At 41.5% G+C, this 22713-nt stretch overlaps 1 long non-coding RNA gene across 3 annotated transcripts in view; it reads left to right on the top strand.

Moving 5' to 3' along the window:
• Positions 1–22713, top strand: part of LOC108449071 — a 55628-nt gene that overhangs the window by 24432 nt on the left and 8483 nt on the right. The window contains exon 1 of one of the 3 annotated variants that reach the window (XR_001865173.1): positions 7561–7712. The exons of the other annotated variants lie outside the window; for them this stretch is intronic. This is a non-coding gene — a long non-coding RNA (uncharacterized LOC108449071). Of the gene's footprint in view, positions 1–7560; positions 7713–22713 lie in introns of those variants that run through there. 3 annotated transcript variants of the gene reach the window in all.

Here is a 22713-nt window from a genome sequence, read left to right as displayed (position 1 = left end):
GGACCCAGGGCCTTGTTGAACCCCACACCACTGGCCTCATCCCATCAATCCAGCTTGTCCAGATCCCTCTGCAGAGCCTTCCTACCCTCCAGCAGATCAACACTCCCACCCAGCTTGGTGTAGTCCGTGAATTTCTAATAGGAGACTCAATCCCCTCATCCAGGTCATCAATAAAGATATCCAGGAAGATGTCTGGGCAAGGCAAGAGTAAGATGGGTCACACTCTGGGACTGGTCTGGAGCAAAGCTGAGACCCCAGTCCTAAAGGAGGAAGGCTGCTTTCTGGGCTTCAACAAACTCTGTATTGTGCAAGCCTTTAGGCTTGCAAGAGCAACTGTTGGCATCCTTCTCCACTAGTAACTCAGTGGAAGCAGAAGATTCTTTGAACAATATGAAAATGGAAAAAATCTTTTGTATGTGATGGAAAGTATTTCCTGGATGGACCTTGTATCTCCCTCTCTTCTGCTGATCTGTGTGAAAAGCAACAACCCAAATTGATGTGAATCTGCTTTTGGCTCCTGCTGGGATGTAGAGAAATGTCCTGAATTAAGGTGCAGATGTCACAGGTTTGGAGGGAAAATACCAACATCTTAAAAGAAAAGGTGAGGGACAGGACTGAGTACAGCTAATATGGTGTTAGAGGCAGAAGGAAACAAGCATCTTAGCATCACCCATGTCCCTGTTGATCGTGATCCTCACTTTCAGTGCATTGGCCTCAAAGGATGAGTGTTTAGCCAGAAGTGCAGGTTGAAAGGCAGGAGAAAAAGGGGAAAAAAAGGCAAACAGAAAATTATGCAGTTGAGATGAAGCCCCCAGAGGGCCAAATTCTACAGGTTTTCTTGTTTTCCGTATTTCCTGGTTTAATTGGAAATCAGGAAAACTGCTGCAGGGAGGAATAGCGCTGTAGCAATTATGGAAATGTGGCAATAAAGAAGATGTGCACTTAAAGGCATAGCGAGTAATAAAAAGAAATTTGTTTTTCAAGGACCTTAAAACTGAGGTCCTTGACTGGAATCTCTGGGGCAGTCCTAAACCAATCCTGTTTATGAGGGAAAAGGAAATGTATATGAAGAAAATATCACATATACCTGCCATGTTCCTTTGCACTGTATAACAGAACTGCAATAGAGCAGTTGAAAAAAAATTACAGCTTTTGCATTTTTGATTCTGGGTACTTTAAACTCATAATCTTTTATCTGAGCTGTGATTTTTAATGGCTGGATCTTAATGATGCAGTTCAAACCCCATGTAAGTATATTACATTTACATCTATATTTATCTCTATTCAGCCATATTTACTTGTTTCCTTCATTTCTTTGTTTGAGTCCTCATCTATCTGTCTCCTTTTATGCTAACATGGACTATGATTCTTATTTAGGAGAGTGAAAATGTTATACAGAATCATAGAATCATAAAATCAAAGAATGGTCTGTGTTGGAAGGGACTTAAAGATCATCTACTCCCCCCCCCAACCCTTGCCATGGGCAGGGGCACCTTCCACTAGCCAAGGTTGCCCCAAGCCCCATCTAACCTGGCCTTGACACTGCCAGGGATGGGGCATCCACATCTCTAGGCAACCTGTTCCAGTGCCTTACCATCCTCACAACGAAGAACTTACTCCTAATATTTAATCTGAACCTACTCTCTTTTAGTTTGAATCCGTTCCCTCTTTTCCTGTCACTACATAAAAAAGTAAAAAGTCCCTCTCCATCTTCCTTGTAGGATCCCTCCAGGTACTGAAAGGCCACCACTAAGTCACTCCGAAACCTGTTCTTTTCCAGGCTGAACATCCCAACTCTCTCAGCCTTTCCTCATACAAGAGGTGTTCCATCCCTCTGGTCATCTCAGTGTCTTTCCTCTGGACTTGCTCCGACCAGTCCATGTCCTTCCTGTGCTGGGACCCCAGAGCTGGGTGCAGCAGTGCAGGTGGGGTCTCAGCAGAGCAGAGCAGAGGGGCAGAATCCCCTCCCTCCCCTGCTGCCCACACTCCTCTGGATGCAGCCCAGGACACGTTTGGCTCTCTGGGCTGTGAGTGCCCATGGCTGGGTCATGTCCAGCCTCTCACCCACAGCACCCCCAAGTCCTTCTCTCAGTGCTGCTCTTGATCTGTTCATCTCCAGTCTGTGTTGATACCAGGGTTTGCCCTGACCCTGGTGCAGTACTTTGTGCTTGGTCTATTTAAAATACATGGGCCCAGTTTCTCCAGCTTGTCCAGGCCTCTCTGGATGACATCCCCTATTAGTGCAGTAAATATTACCCTATCCCGCAGCTGTAGGGAGGAGGAGAGAAATCCAGCAGGCAGGAATTGTGCAGCAATATTTATTTATTTAATTAACTCTTTTATAGACTTTTTTCTTCATAGTCTAACTGGACAAAGGATCAGCCTCCCCTTGGCTAAAATCCTAAAACATCCATTGCCAAAATACTTTCCGACTGTACTATAAACAAGGCTCAGCAAGGTCACAGGTGTTCGTGGTTTATAAACTCTGCGAATATCTTCTGTGAGAGAGAACAGTATCCCATGGTTTAGAAAGAAGAAGGAAAATTTAGGAGGATCTGTTCCATGATCTTCCCAGGCACAGAAGTGACCCTGACAGGTCAGTAGCTCCCAGGGTACTCCTATCTATCCTTTTTAAAGATGGGTAGTATGTTTCCTCTTTTCCAATCACCTGGGACTTCACTTGACTGCCATGACTTTTCAAATATAGAGAGTGGCTTTTTTGTTTCTTCAGCCATTTCCCTCAGGACTCTGGGATGCACCTCACCAGGTCCCATTGACTTCTGTACATTCAGGCTCCTCAGGTGGTCACAAATCTGAATTTTACTTACAGTGGGAGGGACTTTGCTCCCCCCCAGTCCCCATTCTGCCATCCATCCAGTCAAGAGGTGTGGGAAGAAAGGTTTCCGGTGAAGAGTGTGACCAAAAAGTTGTTGAGGATATTTACATTTAAAAACATTTATTCCCTACAGTGTCTGTCATGGCATTTAGGCCAAACAGGAGACAGATCTTGGGCATCAGTTAATATCCTCTGATCTCTGTCTGTGAGAAGGGAGTAATAATGCTCATCATCCCAAGGAGGCAGTGGAAATTACCTGGTATTGGCTCCACATGTCTGTAGATCCCAAATTACTGGAAATACTTTCTATACAAAGTCAATCTTTTTTCACCTATATCAGTGACCGTATAAGACTTCTGGAAGCAACAAGCGTTTTCTAAGAACTTAGATATTTAATAAAAGCTTTTCTCCTTTTGCTCTCATGGTTATTTTAATGTTTACAGTTCCCTACCGAGTCATCTTGAAACCATGTGGCTGTCACTGTGAATTAAAGGTGTGTACATCTTTATAGAAGCAGAATACCAGGGAACCAGCACAATAACCTTTGAATCCAGCATTGCTTGTTTCCTTTCCAAAATATTTTTTCGATGATGGTGGAAGACATCTGGATTTTGATAACTACTGCTTTATATAATGAAGAAAACAAAAAAGAAGACAAGGAAAATGAAAAGAGAATAGGAAAAAACATTGAATCCCAAAAGAGTAATACATGATTCTTCCTTTAACTGCTTAATGTTTTCCATGAAATATTTTGGGGATGGGAAAAATACTTTTCCCATTAGTATCAATCCCATTACCTCAGGAATAAGTTAGCTGTGGAAGCAGGTATCTTTGCCTTCCAGTTTCAAATTCCATAAAAATTAATTTAACCTCAGCTGGTTGTTAGTCTAGCTTTTAAATAATTCTCCACCACCATAGTCTCAGTTCATAGTTAAAAACAGGTGCTCTTCATTACTAGCCCATGTTAAAATGAAATAAATATGTCCAGATATTGGAGAACTGTTACTGGAAAAACATATTTCTCTCCCACACTTTGTGTCAGCACCAGAAGTTAAGGCAGAGTAGGGGTGGCAGTTTTGATGGCATTGCCAGCACAGGCAGTCAGGCAGTGGAAAGCCACAGCCTGGGGCTGGTCCCAGAAGCTCCCCTAGGTCCGTAGCACACAGGGGTACACCCGACCTCCCTTCAGCAGCGAAGCAGACTGCACCAACCTGGATCTTGGTGGCCTTTAATGGCTACTATTCAGCATTTCAGTGTGACTGAAAAGTGCTTGCAAAGCCTGTTCATCGTTGCAAAGGAAATAAATTGTGAGTTTTTAGTTAGGTGTGGGTATGCTAACATCACAAATGCTATTTCCCACACACCACAACCCCACCCCTCCATTTCAGCCAAAGTAGAGGTGGGATGGACACCTAGAGAAAGGAAGTAAACAGATTTTTTTCATGTAGGAAGATGGACTATGAGAGAGGGATGTGGTACAAGTATAGGGAGGGGAAGGAGCGCTGCCGAGGGCGATGACAGGAAGAGTGTTTGGGGCTGAGCAGCAGATTGGGTGTAGGAGCAATACCAAGTTGTTGGCTGGGTCCTGCTGCAGGGACAGGAGTCCTAAAACCCACCCATGTACACCACCATCCAACAGAGGAAGGCTGAGGGAGAACCCAGACCCAGCCTCTGAGAGGGGAAACACATCTGTCTTTTATCTATTCAGACAGTTGTGACTGGGTTTTTGTCTTGTTCCAATATCCTAGATCCAAGCTCCTGGAGTACCAGAGTGCAGCAGCTGCTCCCATGCAGCCTGTGAGCAGCCCACTCCCTCTGCCACAGCACTGCCCTTCCCTTTGAAGCTGGGTGGGAAGCATGTCACAGCAATAACCTGCTTGTGGATACTCTTTGATCTCCTTTGATCTCCAGCTGAAATTCATCCTTGTTGGGGAGGCTTTTGACAGGCCTTTTGCCTCACAAAGATTCTCACCATGGTCTTGGGCAGGCTCTGTCCCAGTGTCAAAGCATTCTGCCCTGCAGCTGAAGCTAGAAATTCAGGGTTTTAACCTTTTTGTGAAACAACAGATTCAACAGATGAAACTGTAAATTTTATTCATACTTTCTCTTCTAGTTTGAAAAAATAGGATGATTTTAATCACCCAGTTCATTGCTTGGGTCACTTCACTAGACTTCAGGAGAATTCATAATTAACGACTCTGACAGGGCTTTCTTTTTTCAGTTCTTATTTTTCCTTTGATTTTTCTCTATCCCAGACAGCATAATTTACATGACGAACAAATTGTATATTATTCTTTTGATGTGGATCCATGTTGTTTATCAAATTTCTCATAATCTTATACCAGTCTGTCTTGTTATGTTTTTAAATATATTAATCTTCAGCAGAGAAAAAAATGAGGCTTTCTTCCCTGTATCCTGTTATACCCATGAAATCACACTACTGACCTGCCATCAAATCCTGAGTGAGATAAAGAATTCTAATTTCCTTATGAGACAAGCTAGCAAATTGTGGCGTGTCTAACTGATATCTCATGGTAGGTTTGCTGATTCCTGTCCCCAGTTACAGTTTGAGTAGTAACTGATAATTAATTGCACAATAATTTCCTTGTAAAATGCACCACCTTTCTGGAAGTAAAAGCAAAGGTTAATGGTCATGAGAAATACTGTAGAAATGTTTGCATTTAACCAGAAGAAAATTTTGGCTACAGCCACAGCTTTTCAGATCTGTTTGAATTTTTGAGTAATGTCTTTTCACCCACACGTCCTTCCACAGCATTTTGGGTAAGTAATCTCTTTTTTTTTCTAGGATGGGTAAGCTTCTTGTTGTCCTTAGAAATGTGTGTTTCCCTCTTTTTCGACAAAGATATCTACACTTTAGTGACTGGAGATGTTCTGACAGGCATTAGAGGTTTAGTTCATTGTGCACAACAGATCTGAGAGTTTGAACCAGGGTAATGTAATCACATAGCACAGGTGAAAAAAAATCCTATCATAATATTTTTTGTGCTGGCTTATCTTGGTTCTTCATTAAAAGGCCCTTTTTAGGGTTTCAAACAACAATGGTCTGCCTGCCAAACCAAGTCCAGGAGTGTGGATTAATTATTTCTGCCACATAAACAGGCTGAGTTTTAAACAGGAATGTCCTTGCTGCCTTTGTGCAAAGCATGCTGGCCTTGGCAGCCGGTGTGCCTTGCTCAGCTATAGACCAGCTGAAAAAACATGTTGGTGGAGGGGTGTAACCAATACTCAATAAACAATATTAATTCTAGTATTTAAAGGGCTTACAGCTGCTGCAAAATGAAGAAAAATTTTTCCCTTCAGACATTTGACATTTCTAAAGGCCCCCAAATTGGGTAAACATATTTGATTTTCTGGAGCATTTCAGGATGCTCAAATGCTGTCAGGAGCCATTGTAGACATTGAAGTGCTAACTTGGGACTAGGTGTTGCCTTTTTGCCTAACAATAAAGATGGCTTTAGGACTGAGAAAGTATTTGATAACTTCTTTGCATAAGGAAAGGTGAAATACTATTTTGTTCTATTTGTGAATGCTTTAGAGGCTGGACTGTGGTTGAGCCTCCAACATATAATTTACATCCATCAAGCAGCTGTAATGTGTGTGAGCAGTCCCATGTGACATATGTAAGGATTTTCAAATATCCAAGTTTGCTGACCTGCATGGAAATACTTGAACACAACAGACCAGTTAGGATGCATACCTGTCCTGTGACATCTATAGGTTAAAGAAATCCATTTGTTTTACAAAGTTCTTTGGGTCTCTATATGACTATATGTCTGTATGGCTTTTCTATATTACTTCTCCTGATGCTCCTTGAATCTTGTAACATCTTGATTGAAATGGCTCTCACGGTAATTTTTTTATATTACAACTATTCTTAAAAAATTTGTTTTGAAATGTTTATTATGTTTGGGAGAAAACAATATATTTATTTGTACAACATTTTAAGGTTTTTTTTTTGTTTGTAGTAGAAAGGTGCATTCCTTGAAATAGAGGTAAATGTTTATCACAAAGCTAACATTTTCTTTCTTGGTAATATTTTACTATTTTTACCTTTGAATATTACCATACAGATTTTGTGCCATCCAGATGATTCTATCTAAAAATACCTTAACTGCCAAAGTAGTTGTTTTGTTTGTCCCTTTTGGCAAGTCGTAATACCCAAACCCAAAAAGTTTCCACAAACAAGAGTTTTGATCTCTGAAAAATCAGTCAGAGCTCTAGAATGAGGGTTGATTTTTCCTGGCTGTGTCTATGAGTTTGTGAAGGGATAATCTTCACTGACTTTTACCTATTTTTTACTTGAGGGTACTTTGTGGAAGCTGAAAGGAAAATAAAAGCCATAAAGCCACTTACCTGGTCCCTTATATTTATAATGTTCTAATCCTACCCCATCCTAAAAACCCACAGACATTTAATTTGATCCTTTTTAAAAACACTTATTTGTCAAACCTGTTTTGTTACCTTCAGTAACAAAGCTTTTTGCAGTCAGAGTGCTAGATTTTAAAATTCTTCAAGATTGTGCTTACTTTGAAACGCTTTGTTCTAATGTTCATCCAGTTGTTTTGGCTTCGTTTTATGGCAATTTTGGTCTTCCTGGGGCTCAAAAGGTACTTGTGACATCTGTGGAGGCCTAAGCAAAGGCAAGGACAGAGCAGGTAGTCAGAAGACACTGTCCTTCTTCTTTGTTCTTCTTTCTAGCAGAACGAGGGGTGCAGGATGGAGCTACCTCTCAAGGGAAGCCTGCAGGGACCTGCGTCTTTGTGCTTCCTCTACACTGCCACATCTCAAGCTTGCCTTCTCAGGGGCACCATGTGCTTCCCCTCACAGCTGACAAGAGTTGCAGAAGAAATGCAAAGTAAGGCTCTTGCATGGCACTGGTTCAAAAATAACATCTTTTATTGGAATACCGTAATTACTGGCACTTTGTCAGGAAATGTTACCTTTGAAAATCTTCCTGTCACTTCTTCCATCAAAGTACCTTCTTCCACAGTAGGTATGGAGATATGATATATGAATACAATTTCTTCCAGACAAAACCCAGCCATTTTTCATGGGTGCCTGGACTCAACCCTGTTTCTTTTCCCTTGCCTCTCTTGCTGCTGGTAAGTCTGGCGCATTAATCCTCTCTGGTACTGTGCTGAATACTTTAACTCCTGGGGGAAATCAGCTTCTTTGCTTAGAGGAATTCCTGGGCTCAGGGAATTAGTGCTTTGAGCTGCCCAGCCACTCTTTATGTGTACAATGGATAAAACAAAAATGATCCAGAGCAGATTCAGTTCAGGGAAGATGAAAAGTTGTTACCTGTCATTCATTCCCCACTTGGGTGAAGTCAACAGTATGGTGACCCAAGCATTGGGACCCAGTTCAGAGTTACCTTGTGGTCTTGGGCCCTGGCTCTCTGCCGTGGTTTTTCCTTACTTTAAAATAGGCAAATAATCCTCTCTTGTAAAGCCTCAGAGGGCATTTAGAGGACTAAAAAGGTATTGTGTGCAGAGTTGGAGATTGGATACACAGAGGTGCACAAGCAGCTGGTAGCATGGGATCTATTGCAAAAACTAAGAAAAGGAAGAAAAGGAGTATTTGTTATCTAGGTGTTTAAAAAAACAAAGAGGCCCTAAAATTGATATGGAAGTACTGTCAAGGCAATGACTTGTGCAGCCAGCCAGTCCTTGGGGCAGGGTGTCCGTGCTGCCTGCTGGAGGCAATGGGAGCCATCAAGGTAGCTCTAGGTGAAACCATGGTATAAAAACCTGCAACATGGTGCTGAGTTATCCAGGGCCCCAGAAGAACAAGTGGTCTTGTACTGGAATTAAAGAGGCAGAGATATCCAGAACCAGCCTGAAGATCTGGCTTTGGACTATGAGATTAGAAAGGCTACCAGCCTTGGAGGTAGGTGCCACCCTCCTCTCCTGAGCAAAAAAGTTTTGTTCTGTAGCAGGTAGGGTTGCTGATGGTAGGATGGGGTGCCTCCTCCACTACTTCTCCAGCAGATGATTTGAAACTTTACACTGGAGCTGTTATGACATGTTTTAGGCTAACTTGTGTGCTGAGCCTTAAGTGCCCTTCTGGTCACTGAAAATTAGGCTGGATAAAGAGTAAGCTAGCTCCCTGAGCCCTTATTAGTGTTAGTTTTAGTATCTCCAAAGTAATTAATATTCATATGCCAACAGAGGAGCTGGAGTTGTTTTCTCAACTTGGACACAGAAGCCTTGTGTGTAGTGCCTGGAGCATCTAAACCATCTGTGTCTGGGGCCCAAATCTGACCTAGTGTCAGTGGCACAACTGTACCATGACACATTGTATGTTGCATGTTATGTTATGTATGTTGCATGTTATGCACTTAGACTTGACTTCACATGGGAGAAAATGGCAATTCATAAGGAAGTCTTTGTTTAAAGAACCTTCCCCTTCTTGCTGATGAAGCCAGGAGATTGCACAGTCACCACTGGCACTGGGACAAGGACTGAGCCTCTGTGCCTTTGTTTTGCTTAGGAGAACTCATGAAGCTCAAGGCATGGCCACCAGCTGTGAGGCTAGCCAGAATTTCCTTGGCTATGCAACATGCTGATTACTTGCCTGCTTCCGCACAGAGCTTATGTGGTACAGAGGACTTTGTCCAAGCCTTCTACGTCAACAGGGAATTAAATTCAATGCAAATACAGGTTGCATAGTTGAGCCCTTAAGCCTGCAACAAACTCTGCAGTTTAATCTGCTGCTGCTGTAGACAAGCTATCCTTGTTAAATAGTTTAAATTTATCTGGTAGAGTCCTTGAGAGATTATTTTTGGGACACACTGTGTTTACTGATCTCCACTAATCATGTTATCTATTAATTCTGCTGTTCAAGAGCACATGCCTAGACCTTGTACTTTGTTGCTAATTTGTCTCTCTCTATTTGAAGCAGAGACCCAAGGAAATTAGAAAATTACAGTGACTGTTTCTACCAGGTCACTTTATTAGTACTTTGAGCAGTAGATCAGATCTGCACAGAGAGGCTGAATTCTGGCTGACCTTTTCTCTGCTCTGAGTTTACAAACGTGAGAAGGAAGTTTGTTTACTGCAGATGTGCAGTTTTCTGGATGCACTAACAAATGTCTGCAGTCCCGCAGTGAGTTCTTCCCTCACTCTGATGCTCAGAAGTGCTGTGTTGTTGGGTGAAGGTGCTCAAACTATGGCAGTGGGCAGCACAGCTCTCCCTGCACTTTGTCCCCTGCTGTAGCCCCCTTATGCAAAAGTGGTCTTACAGGAGAAGCCTCAAAACATCCAATTTCCCTTCCCCTTCCCCTTCCCCTTCCCCTTTCCTCTCCTTCCTTTCTTCTTTTTTTTTTTTTTTTTTTAATCTTTTTACCTTAGGAGGGAACCAAGCCAGCCACAATGTGAAGGAGTGGCCTGGGAAGCAGATGAGAATGCTGTATACATTATATAACCAGGTGTGGTTTTCTTTCAGGCACTGCTGGGGAATGAACCCCTGCTTCTGCCAGAATTTAGGTGCTATAAACTATCCCTGTGATGGAAAGGGTGTTTTCTTCAACCCTTCTGCTCTGGGAGACAGTGCTAGGTGCCCGGGCAGTGCAAGCAAGGGCAGAGTTTGGAGATTAGTTAATAATGAGGATTTAGTTATGAACTGACAAACCGTCATGGAACAGATACACAGCTGCTGTGGTCATGCTGCTGCTGCTCCAGCTTGTGTGGTATGACTTGTCCTTGGAAAATCCACCATGCAGTGTTACATACGCACATACATACTGTTTGGGAAGTTTAACACGGCATGCAGTCCCTGTTTAAACTTCCTAGTCAAACCTAAGTTTGAAATCCCAGCCGGACCATCCCAGACCTTATGAAAAAATATTCTGGTTTACTGCACACCTTGGAAAATAGTAGTATTACAGTAAAACTACCTCAAACTCCTCTATAAGGCCTATATCCCACTTTTTTTTTCAGCAGTACAATGACAGCAGAAATATGCAGGTAGAAAGGGAAGAGGGGGAAGAGTATATGAGGGGAAAATACTACCACAGAAATTATTTATGCGGATACATACTGTTGGCAGCTCTTCTCTGAGTTCTCTGGTGGGCTGTGGAAATAAAACAATCTGATTTTTAGACACGATGCTAAAGTGTGGACACAGATGTCCTATGTTAGGGCACCAAGGGATAAGGAACTCTGTGGCATGATGTAAAGTAGCATTCTGAGCAGGGCACTCTTGGGAGGGTGAGAACTGCTGTCAGGAAAACTTCAGTCTGTTTTCTGCTTGTCCTGTGGAAATTATCTTGGTGCAAGTAGAAGTAAGGCAAATAAAAACCTGTCTAACTGTTAATTCTATTATTGGATAATAATACTTCAAATTCTCTTTTTATTATAGCTGAGGAAGTTTCCCTTTCACAAGTGGTGGAAACCAAAGGCATTTTCTGTTTGCAATCATAAAGCTTTGTTTTCTTTATGTAGCCTCTTGTAAAATGCTTTTCTAAGAGTGTTTAAATTAAATGCAAAATTAAGAAGTGGCATTAAGCAAATGCCTTTGAACAAAATAGAAAAAATATAATCCACAGCTCCTTAGTGGCTGGTGTATTCTTATGCAAAAACTTTGAATGTATCTCTTCCCCTTCCAGTTCTTTTATTTCTGTACTATTCAACTCCCTGCATATGATTGTAACACTTTCAACAGAACACTTTCCATGGACAGACCTTGATGATTGAAGAGTATTGTGCTTAATAGTGAGCTATGTAAGTGTGAATAGGTGCTATTTTATCTGAAGAGAGAAGTCTTTCTTTCCTCTAGAAGATCTGCCCAGCAAAAGACAGAGCTTCAATGGGCTTAATATTCAATTTCCATCATGGAGGAAGTAATCAAATGGGCTGATGAAATGGGACTCCAAATGAACTTTGCAAAAATAACTAAGCAAGCAAAAAAGTTAGTAGATGAGTTTAAAGTAGATAAATATGAGGCCATGAATCTGGGAAAAAACAATCTTACCATGTCTACATGATGCTTAACTTGGAAAGAGGTTTGGAGTCACTGTTGAGGGCTTTCTTCAAGTAACTTTCCATATGAAACAGCAGCAGCTAACAACAAAATGTTAGTCAGCATTAGCGGGGTGATAAGAAGAAGGTAAAAGGGACTCTTTTTGTTTGGTGTGTGCACAATTTAAGTTCTGTGTGCAATTCCATTCTCCACACTGCAACAACAACCTAGAAGGCAGCAATCAAGATCAGTGTCTTTTAAGGAGATATTAAAATACAGGACATTAAAGAGACTCCTCATCTTGGAGCGGAAGAAGCTGGAGTGCTACGCCTGAAGCCTACAAAATCAGAAGGGAGGTGGACAGGCCTAATGCAGAACTAGAGTCCCAAGTACTGGGACTTGTCAGTCCCAGTCACTGAAGTTGGTCAGAGATCAGTTTAAATCTGAGAGCAAACACTCCGCTGTGTGAGTAGTGAACTTCTGAATTTGGTCTTGCAGGAGATTGTAGAAGCAGATGCCATCAGCATATTCAAATATACATTAGACAATTTAATGGGTAATAGGGCTGGAAACAGTTAACTTAAAGGTCTAAGGGACACAAAAAGGGACATGTATCCTCTAACAACCCTGACACAGCATCTGAGGGTGCGGGAGGAAGGTTCAGGAGAATGAAGCCAGAAGAGTAGCAGGCTTGTGTGACTGGTGTCTCCTATCATGCTGCTGGAGGCAGAGCATGGGGCTGGATGTTCTCTGACCTCTCCGTTCATACCCAGCTGTTCTGCTGGCCAGTGTCCAGTTCAAGACAACAACCGCAGCCAGTGCTCGCAAAAGGGCAGTAAGGGATAAAGAACTAGGACCTCACACAGCTGACAAACACAGACTGGTTCCGAACCTGCTTTGCCCTTTGAAAGAACCTCATTGTCACTTACTGCTTTGGCCCAGCGCCAGGCTGAGCAGGGAGGAGGTGTATGACCAGTGCAATGTCTGGGTGTCTTATGGATATCTAAAGTAAGTGATGTATAGTCGAGCTAGGCCAGTTTAAAATTATCCTTGTGTACAAAGATGATGAACTTAGTTTAAGTAAGTTTTAGGTTTAATAAATGAGGGTAAACGAGATATAAAAGCTTGTCTCCTCTCTTCATAGGAAACAAGGCAGTCACAAGGATTAGATTACTACATATTGAATTAATATATATTTTTATTAGAAATCTTCTGAATTATCTTTTAACAAAACCCTATTTTTCTTTACACAGGAAATACTTTTTTCTATTGCTGAAGGCTACACTTGATGCTTCCATCTTTTAGTGGAAATGTTTATGTTTTCAAGAAAATTATTTTTTTCTCTTCTGAGAACCTGTGTTTTGTGTTGGAAATTTTAAGGAAAGACTTTGGCAGAAGTTTTTGGGTTTGACTGTCGAGGTCATGCTCTGTTTTGAAGTGGTTGTTTCCCCTCTGACAAGCCAAAGCTGAGGACATTTGTTACCAGGACAGATCTGTTGTGCCACCAAGAAACCTTGAGGGGAGCACTGCAGTGCTGGGTACCTATGGCAAGGCTTCCTCTCCTGCCTGCCCATGGGTTGGGGCTGAGAGCTGATGTGCTAAAAGGACTCCATGTGTGCATAGGCAGCTCCCCCTCAATCCTTAAATACAGCTATTTAATGAAGTAGTCTTCAAGTGGCAGTTTTCAGTCAAATGTTGTTTTGTATATGGAATGAAATGAAAGAAAATTAAAAACAAAGTAAAACACAACAAGACCTCACAAAAAATGTCCCAGAAAACTTGGCAGCTCTACTTATTCTGTAATCTACTGTAGCTACCCAGATGACCTAAGAACTCATCAGTGAAGAAGGAGGCAGTGGATTTGATTCAAATGTATCACTTTTGGAGAATGACTAAGTGGGAAAAACAAGATGATGTTCCATCACTGGCCACAGCATCCCCTGAAGAACCTTTTCTATCAAAAACTATATTCAGTGCACACACTCATTGACTCACAGGAGTGATTTGTTGCAAAGGTCTGTGAGTGATAGAGTTCAGCTTCCAGCTCAGACTGACACTGATCTTGCCGTAATCAAACCTCTCCTGATGGGAGAGAGTTTATAAAGTCCTTGCCAGGGGTTCGAGAGACAAACAGGACTCTCAGCCTTCGCTGCTTCTTGATAGTTGTTTATTAAATCTTACCAGAGAAACAGTCTCTAGCATGATCCAGACATAGCACAAAGCAGAGAATGCAGGAGAAAGCCAAATTATCAAGATTTCATGGCCTTTTTAAAGGTAAATCAACCAATGGTTACTAAAAACGTACATTATTTTTACTTTTCTGCCAATTATCTAATAACACAGCCAGGAACTGCGGAATTCTTTGTCCAATCATCCCAAACTACTTTTACTGCGGAATATGGAGTGGAAGAAGAGGATAAGGTTTGGAGAACAACAAAAATCCTCCATTTTGATTTTTTTTGCTTTTATCTATTTACTACATTAACAAACCCAAAACCTCTAAATTTTTCCCCCTGTGACAATCTTACATAGTAGTCTATCACCTAATTTACACTAGTGTAGTTTCTAGTTCTTCTCTAATAGTAGGCAGTTTGTCCAAAAGCTGTGTTGTTCAGGGGGGGTGAAACCCCTCAAAACAGGCAGAGAAATATTCTCTGCACTCTGGGTTCCCAGACAGACCACCTTGCCTTTTGGCATGAACAGGTGTACTCTTTTCTTCTAGTCATAAACTGTACCTCAAGTTTAAAAGATGCAGACTGACAGGACATTTAATCAAAACTATACGTTAAAAGAAATACTCTCATGATTATTTGCGCAACTTTTTTTTACTCTGAATTATGGTGAGCCTGGAATAAGTTCTCTTCCAGTTTCTACATTTGCACCTCACTCCAAAAGATTATGCAATGCCTTTCCTGCTGTAATACCTCTCCTGCTGTAATACCTCTCCTGCTATAACAACTCTTTAAAATCACATCAGCAGCTACCTGTCACTTCAACAAGCCCTGGATTCTGCAACCTTGTCAGGAGTGTGTGTGTTGGAATAGAAAATCCTTTTTTTTTTCCTAACGTGTCTGACCTTTTATCAAACAGTATTCAAAACTTTGATAATCAGAAGCAGAATAGCAAGAATTGGCTGCTATTGCATCATAAGTATTCTCCACATTCATGGAGTTTCTGGTGTTTGCAGCAACCTCCTCTACCTTGTTTTTCACTGCTCATTCCAAGAATATCTGGTACATGTCAATGAAGAAATAACTTCCGTTTTTTTAAAGAACAAAATTGGATATATACATATATATGCATTTTTTGCATATAACAAATGTACCTTCCTTTTGGATTTTTGGCTAATTCTCCTTTAGTCTTCTTAAAATAACACATCTATAAAAGTTTTGAAAACAAACCCCATCCATCCTGGCAACTATGTCTTGTCTCCTTCCTTGATTATGCCCACTATTACTTTTCTCTTCAAAAAGAAACACAGATGACAAAATTCTCCAGGCACTCCCTGCTATTCTCTCTGACTGTGATTCCCTGAACAAACAAGATTTCTCATGGGTAGTTTGCAAGGAAGAAGAGGACAAGTGACAGAAGGGAAGAATTTGGTGAGTTTTTAATTGAAATTATCGGCATGATCTCACCACAGCTGGAAGAGCAATTTGTCATAGAGACAGCAGTGCAGGCGTCTGCTGAGAAAGTGTACCTAGTAACAAGGGCACTGAAACCTCTGCAGTTGGTTGAGGCCACCATGAGCTCTGCCTGGGCAGAGCTGTGGCTCTCATGGCAGCTGGGATGTCTGCAGGAAGGGTCACTGGACATGAGACTTCCCAGACATCTGTGATCCAAGAAAGAATAAATTCAGACTATTTTAGTTTCCAGAGAAGGTCACAAAGGTGCTCCCAGGGCTGAGCCACCTTCCCTATGAGGGCAGGCTGAGAGAGCTGGGATAGTTCAGCCTGGAGAAAAGAAGGCCCCAGGGAGACCGTACCTAAAGAGGAACTACAGAAAAGATGGGGAGGCACTCTTTATCCACGACTGTAATGATATGGCGTGCGGTAATGGTTTTAAACAGAAATAGGGTAGATTTAGATTAAGTAGTAAGAAGAAATTCTTTACTGTGAGGGTGGTGAGGCACTGACACAGGTTGCCTGGTGAAGCTGCTGATGCCCCATCCCTGGCAGTGTCAAGGCCAGGTTGTGTGTGGCTTTGAGCAATGTGGTGCGTGGCAGGGGGTTTGGGACTAGATGATTTTTAAGGTTCCCTCCAACTCAAGCCATTCTATGATTCTATGATTAATAAAAGGCCTTTTCTTAGCATTTAAGTCTTGTCCAATACAAGTTGCTGATAAAATACTTTTTATATAAGCTAAATAGTGATTTTTATGGTTGATTGCCTATGGTAATTCTACTTCAGAAAAACTTTTCTCCAAAGTCCTATTATTTAAACAGGGCTGAGATCAAAGCCTCTTTCTGTAGCTCACAGAGCACTTTTTTTTTCTTTGTTGTTGAAGGAATAAGCCTATTTGAGTGAGATTTTAAAAAAGCTATTTTCTATTTTGTTTGATAGAGTACCCTGTGCCTCTAGAAATTCAGAAGAAAAATACCTTGTCTAAAAGGACTTTAACTTGGAATTTTTTTGATTCTGATAATGGCTACATTGCCTTTTAAATTCTTTTTCTTCAGTACTTACAAAAATGAGCAAAAAGTTAGAAGAAAAACTTGTAAAGAATCTTTTAATCTGGAGGCCAATGTACAGAGAAGGAAGAGAAACTGTGTATCGATAGTGAGAGCTAGTGACTGAGGAGAGGCGAAACCAGTACTAAATACAGGGCTACAGCTTGATAGATCCTCACTAGATAAAGAGGAGTGGGGTGAGGTTTCTTTTTACTTTCCTATTTTTTTCCCATTTTGGGGTGGAGAATAAGAGCAGCCACCTGTAAGCAATTTTTTTCAGCACCTGTCCTTTTTTTTCCCCTTTCACAAATTTTTGCTGTCAAAAAAAGTAGAATTAATCTAGCCATTGGAAGAACGGCAGTAAATTTCTGTTCTTTCGTATTTTCAAATGACAATTTAGAGATGTTACACATAACTGTTAGACTACATGGTGTGCAAAATTTACCATTAATGGTAAAAATTCTTTCTGCATTGACTCTCATTGAAATGTTGATCTCAGTAGAGGAATGAGAGGAATCAGGAGGAACATTGGCTTTAGAAGTTGTGGATCTGCAGTAAGGAACAAGGCTGTGGTTTCACAGCAGTTTGGGGAGTGGCAGGAGTTCACTATTTGTGTGCACTAACCTGTGTGCTTCAGAGCACCTGACAGCCAGACCGGTCTGCAACAGACCAACATCCTTGTCATTGCATTAGAAAGTGTGGATAACACAGTCTGTGCTGCCTGTTTGCTCCCCTGGGATCGTGCATGACCTGGCAAGGTGTTTGGGGAAAAAGTTCCCCCTCTAGATGCTTTGGAATAGGTTTGTGTCCGCAAAAGTGAGTTTGCACCAATTCAGCAACATGTGGCTGTGGTTTGGTTTAGAGATGTGATTACAGATGATGGTCTATATAGAGACCAGAGGTGCCTATATGGGGCTTCCATGTCCATGACTGTAGTGGGAGCTGTTGATATGGAAGTACTGCGCAGGGTGAAAGGCCTCCTGTGGGGCTGCTGATGTCAGGGAGGCTCCCTAGATTGTGCTCTGGATGCCAGGGGCTGCCACCACCTGGGGTGGTGCTGCTGGGGTTTCCTGGATTAAAAAAGGGCTGCAGTGGTGTGGCAGACCCGTGGGGGCAGAGCACGGGCTGTCCTTGTAGACCAACCCTTGCGTGGCTGTGAACAGCTGGCAAAGGCTGCATGCACCCTCAGTGCAGAGGACGGGAGCATTAAAGAACACGAAACTGTTTTGTTTGGGGATTGGCAGAGGAGTGGCCTGTATGGAGCTTGGTCTCCTGAGATAGTACAGGTAGAGTGAGTTTTAAAATTAATCTGCTCTTGTCTCATGAAGTAATTGCATCTGTGAAGGTGTGTTCAGATCCTTATCTGGCTTATTGGATCAACAAAAAAATTGTCTGGTGCTGTGTATTGTACTAGATAGCTTTTTGCATAGGAATTGCATCTCACAGAAAAGTACTGGTACTAACTGCAGATTTTTCAGAAGTAGTGCAACTGATTATGGCCTAAATATTAGTAAACCTTACTCCATACATGCAATAAAAAACCCAATATGGATTAATGTCAACTTCTATAATTCTTTCCTGTTTTTACCATGCAGTGCTTAAAATGTTTTGGATGTAATAATTGTGTGGTTCCAGTAGTGGGTGAGGTACCTGGGTAGCTGTAGTAACATCTTTGCTTAACATGATACACTAGACCTAAACTTTCTTACAGTTTTACCTTTGTCTGTGGTTAGTAACACAATGAACAGAAAATGAATCTAAATATTGCCCTCAGAGAGCCTCTCTTCTGTTGAAGACACTTGGCTTGGGACAATGCTGATGCCAGCCACAAGTCCTAATTTCATCCCAACTTTGTAGCAGCTTTCAGTTTGTAGCTTTAGTAAAGAACTACTCCCATTTACCTGTGGAAAAGATATTTTTCCAATGAACTATGTGCTGAGTTCAAAGTTTGTTTTCCTCAAGAATTTATGCAAACAAACCCCTTATATTCTTTCTTGGTTGGATTGACCTAAAAGCTTGCTCAGGAATGAAAGGTTTGCACAGTCATACCAAGGAATGCTTTTTTCTGTGTTTCTTTGGTGTTTGTACATTTGAACGATGAAGGAAAGTCTTTTCTGACAGACCTGTTGACTGTTTCAAGACCCAATTACCATTAGACTCCCTACTTTGGGATTATAGGTGAGGAAGGAGATGGGATGTCTTCACAGTACTTGCATCATGATTTCTTCATACTGCTACTTTCAACTGCATAAATAATTGTGGTCCATTAGGAGCATGTCTCCCTGTGAGAACCATGGACATGCAAAGAGAGGGTAATAAAAGGAGTGTATATAGTAAATCCAAACTTGAGATTGAATTTTTGAGAACTTGTTTGTATTCACTTCTCATTTTCACAGCTCAATTAACCACAGTGGAGTCTGTGTTTCAACTGAAAGAGAATCATAATTTGTTGTCACAGTGGAGTTTTTTCCCTTTATTAGTTTGCTCACTTTACAAGGTGCTGAAGAGTCAGCATCTATGAAGAAAATATGGAAATCATGCATGATTTTTCCTTGTCTCTTGTGTGTTGTGCTTTTGGTGTTTTTGTTTTGTTTGGAAAGAATCAGGATGATGTATTCGGGTCATGAAGAGGTAGAAAACTGCCTTAAAATTTATTGGCATGAGGATATCTGAAGAATGTGTGTTGGAAAATTATTCCTCTTTCCTTTGTTTTAAATAAGCTGTTCTGGATAAATTAGGACAAGAAAAATTGGCTTGGATGGGCTTTGCTTGACTGGTGAAAAATACTCTTTTTAGTTGTGAAGAAGTCATGCATCTCTGAGTAAAAATTGAGCAAGTATATACTGGAAGTCTGAGGGAGGACTGACGTTTGAAAAAGACAAGTGTAATGTCCTGTGTAAGTTATTAGTCTATTGTCTTGCCATCCCTTGCAAAGAAAGAAAAGAAGAAATATGGGGATTCAGTGATAAAGAGATTAAAGTATAGGGAATGTATTTAATGAAATTCAGTATAATTTTGGAAAAAAGGAATTATTCTCCATTATTTGGTAGAAAGAAAACCTAATTTGACTGTTTCATTAAAATGCATACAAAAACAGTAACAGTATTAGTGCTGTATAACATTCTAACTTAAAATTAACACAGAATAAAAACAAGTGTGACATGAAATAAAAGTTGTCCCAAAAAGGGAGACCTCACCAAATGCAATTATTTCTACCATGTCCTAGATTATCATGAAACCTTAAACTATTCTGTGTTTTCGTCAGTGATCTAGGCGCAAATATTCTGATGTTGTAAATAACTGTGATTTTATGTTATGAAGTCTGGCAGGGTTTTAATCAATGATGAGGACATTAGAGCTGGAGAGAGGAGTCAGCATGTCTCAGCACAGCAGGCCTGAATACAGACAGTTTGCTAGGACAAACCAGGCAACGAAGGATGCACCTTGAATGAGAAGTCCAAAGTGTTAAGTCTGTAAAAGTTGTAGGGGCCAGTCTCTCCCTTTCCATACCCTGTCACCACAGTTGTGGGCTAAGAGGGGCTGATGCTGTAATCAGGAGTGCAGTAAAGACAAGGAGGGAAGGGAGAAAGGGCACTGACGCTTCAATACAGTATGCACCTCCACAGTCCACCTAAAATGCAGAACAAATTTGAAGACAATGATGACAATGGCTACAAAAGCCATTGGAGGGCTGAAAGGACAGTCTGTCAGTGACCAGCCTAAACCTAGGCAATCTATTTAGCACAAGAGGGCTGAGTAGTACTTGATATAAATTTTTTAAGTAGCTACAATTAATATTTAATTGCCTGTACATTGCATGGTTTTTTTGTGGAAAGCAAATGGCAATAGAGTAAATGAGGAAGAGGAGAACGGACAGTTTCATTCCTTCAAAACAAGACAGTTCATTTTCACAGGAGGTAAGCTTCAGGTAGAAAAGTTATGTTTTAATCAGATGCATGTTGTCGAGTTCAATACAGGATAATTAAATGAAATTTTATGGTTAGTGTTTTATAAATGAGCATTCTAGGTCTTTGGGTGTGGTTTAATAGTCTTCTGTTCTATAAATCTGGAAAAAAGGAAAAGCATGGATAGCACTATTGCATTCTAGCTTCTCCTTGAATGAGGCTGATGTGCTGTGCACAGCAGGCTCTGAATATGTGTGCTACCTTGGCTTTCTTTCAAATACTACAAATATTTGATTACATAAAGCTCATGTAGGAAGAAGACTAAATTTCCTATTCCTTCAAGCCACATAAAAAGTTAACCTCTGATTTATTGTTAACTAAATGGCAATGAAGGCAAGTAAAACACATCCTGAAATGGAAAACACTTGAGCCTGTTGCTTGCTGCCTTATGCTGAAGACTAAGCAAAGATGCCTTGGGGAATTCCCCCTTCCCTTTTGCCAGTGGAAAGCTTCTTCCTCACACATTTAATCTTCCTTGCACTGCCATGCTTCAGAGGTTGCTCTGCATGCTGACGTGTCCTGGTTCCTCTCTCCATTTTGCCAGCTGCCTACAGAGAGGTCATGGGCCCCGGGGTCAGCGGGAAGCAAAGACTTCATCAGATGCCTCAGAGCTCATGGGAGGGAGGCAGTCACCAGCAGTGCTCTCCCTTTGCTGTGTGTCCACATTGTCCCAGGAACTAGCTTCCCCAGATGCTTTGCCAGGTAGCCTGGTGATCTGCCTAGGAGAGCTGGAATGAATTGTATAGAGGACACAGGCCTTGTGGGATGAATGCTAAGCTGGTGTTAGCTGTCTGGTCAGGAAATGCAGCGTGAGTATGAAGTGAGGCCATAAGAGGACCAGCAGAAATGGAGTTTGGGAAGTGATGGATGCTTGTGTCTACTGATTACTACAGGAACCCAGCACGGACCACTTCAGGATGGTACTTGAGGCTGAGCTAATTAAGCCTGCTGAGAGAGACGGAGTGCAATGACAGGATGTATTACCTTGGGCTTGGTGTGATGGTGACACGGTTACATTACCCTGTTCAGGCTGGGAGCATGGGCGGAGCTGGCCTGCATCTGCCAGTTTGTGTTGCAAACATCTCCAATCCAAACCCAAGCACAAGTGTGGATACTTGGCCATCCTCACGATGAGAAATTAGCAGCCAGGAGCACTGCTCAGATTGCATTGCTTCCCATGTCCTGGGCCACTATGTCCATGGGAATAAGCTTTCAATCCACATTCTGTGGATCAAGGGTTTTATGCCCAAATGACAGGGAGCTTTGGGCAACACTCTATGGCAAAATAAGATGTACCAAATCTTCAAAGTATTCTGTAATCAGGGATTGCTCAAGATTATAGCCTAGCTGATGGGTTGCTAATCTCTGTGTTGCTCTACGTGACCTGTATTCAGCACGGATGGGCACCCACATTAAAGCCTATCTTTCTGGGTGAAATCTCAAGCCTTATCCTGCAGATTCTTAAAACTTGGTAAATGGATTCTTGCATGCTCTTTTGGAAGGACTGTAGGGTCTGCAGGCTTTTGGCAAAAGCTCCAAAAGATAATGCAGAGATCATGTTTTGTGTCAGGATTGACAGCTGACATCGCTCAATAGAACTTGGTTTCTTTGTATTTTTCTCTCATTTCAGACAGCTGATTTTGTGGTAGAAAGGTCTGGAATAACATACTGAAACCTGTTCTGCCTGTCAGCTGACTCTGTTAGTCTCTGATTGCTATATATCAGAGCTTATAATAGCAGCCGCTCCCACATAAAATTGATTCTGTTTGTGTATTGCCTACCAGAAGGGTACAGTATTTAAACACAATAACATAATTTATTGTAAGGCATAAGGATTCTTGTGCTCTGGCTCTGCATCTCCTCACTTGACATATGATTTCAGTGTACTCATGCTGGTGCAAATAAGACCAGATCTTTAATGTAGAATTATTTGAAATTATGCAGGTTGTTTTTGTATTTGTGCTTCTTGGCTGAGCTTTGCCTTTAGATGTGGGCTCTGTTGCAAATATGAGGCTGTGTCTGCACATGCATTTTTATAACTAGGATGTCTTTGTAATAATGGAAGTCTTAAAATGGCTGAGCACCATGATATCCTCACACATTCTTTTCTAAAGTTGATACCTCTGTGGTGAGATTGCACATTACTGGATACAATTTGTTAGCAAAGCAGGGAAACTTTCTCTGGAAATAATCTCTCCCCAAATATGCCCCGCCACCCACCAAAAAACCCCAACCAAACAAAAGCCCCTGGGAAATGCCA

Source organism: Corvus brachyrhynchos, unplaced genomic scaffold (genome assembly GCF_000691975.1).
Source record: "Corvus brachyrhynchos isolate BGI_N302 unplaced genomic scaffold, ASM69197v1 scaffold310, whole genome shotgun sequence".
NCBI lineage: Eukaryota > Metazoa > Chordata > Aves > Passeriformes > Corvidae > Corvus > Corvus brachyrhynchos.
Note: the sequence above shows the minus strand (reverse complement) of the source record. Positions and strands in the feature narration are given on the sequence as shown.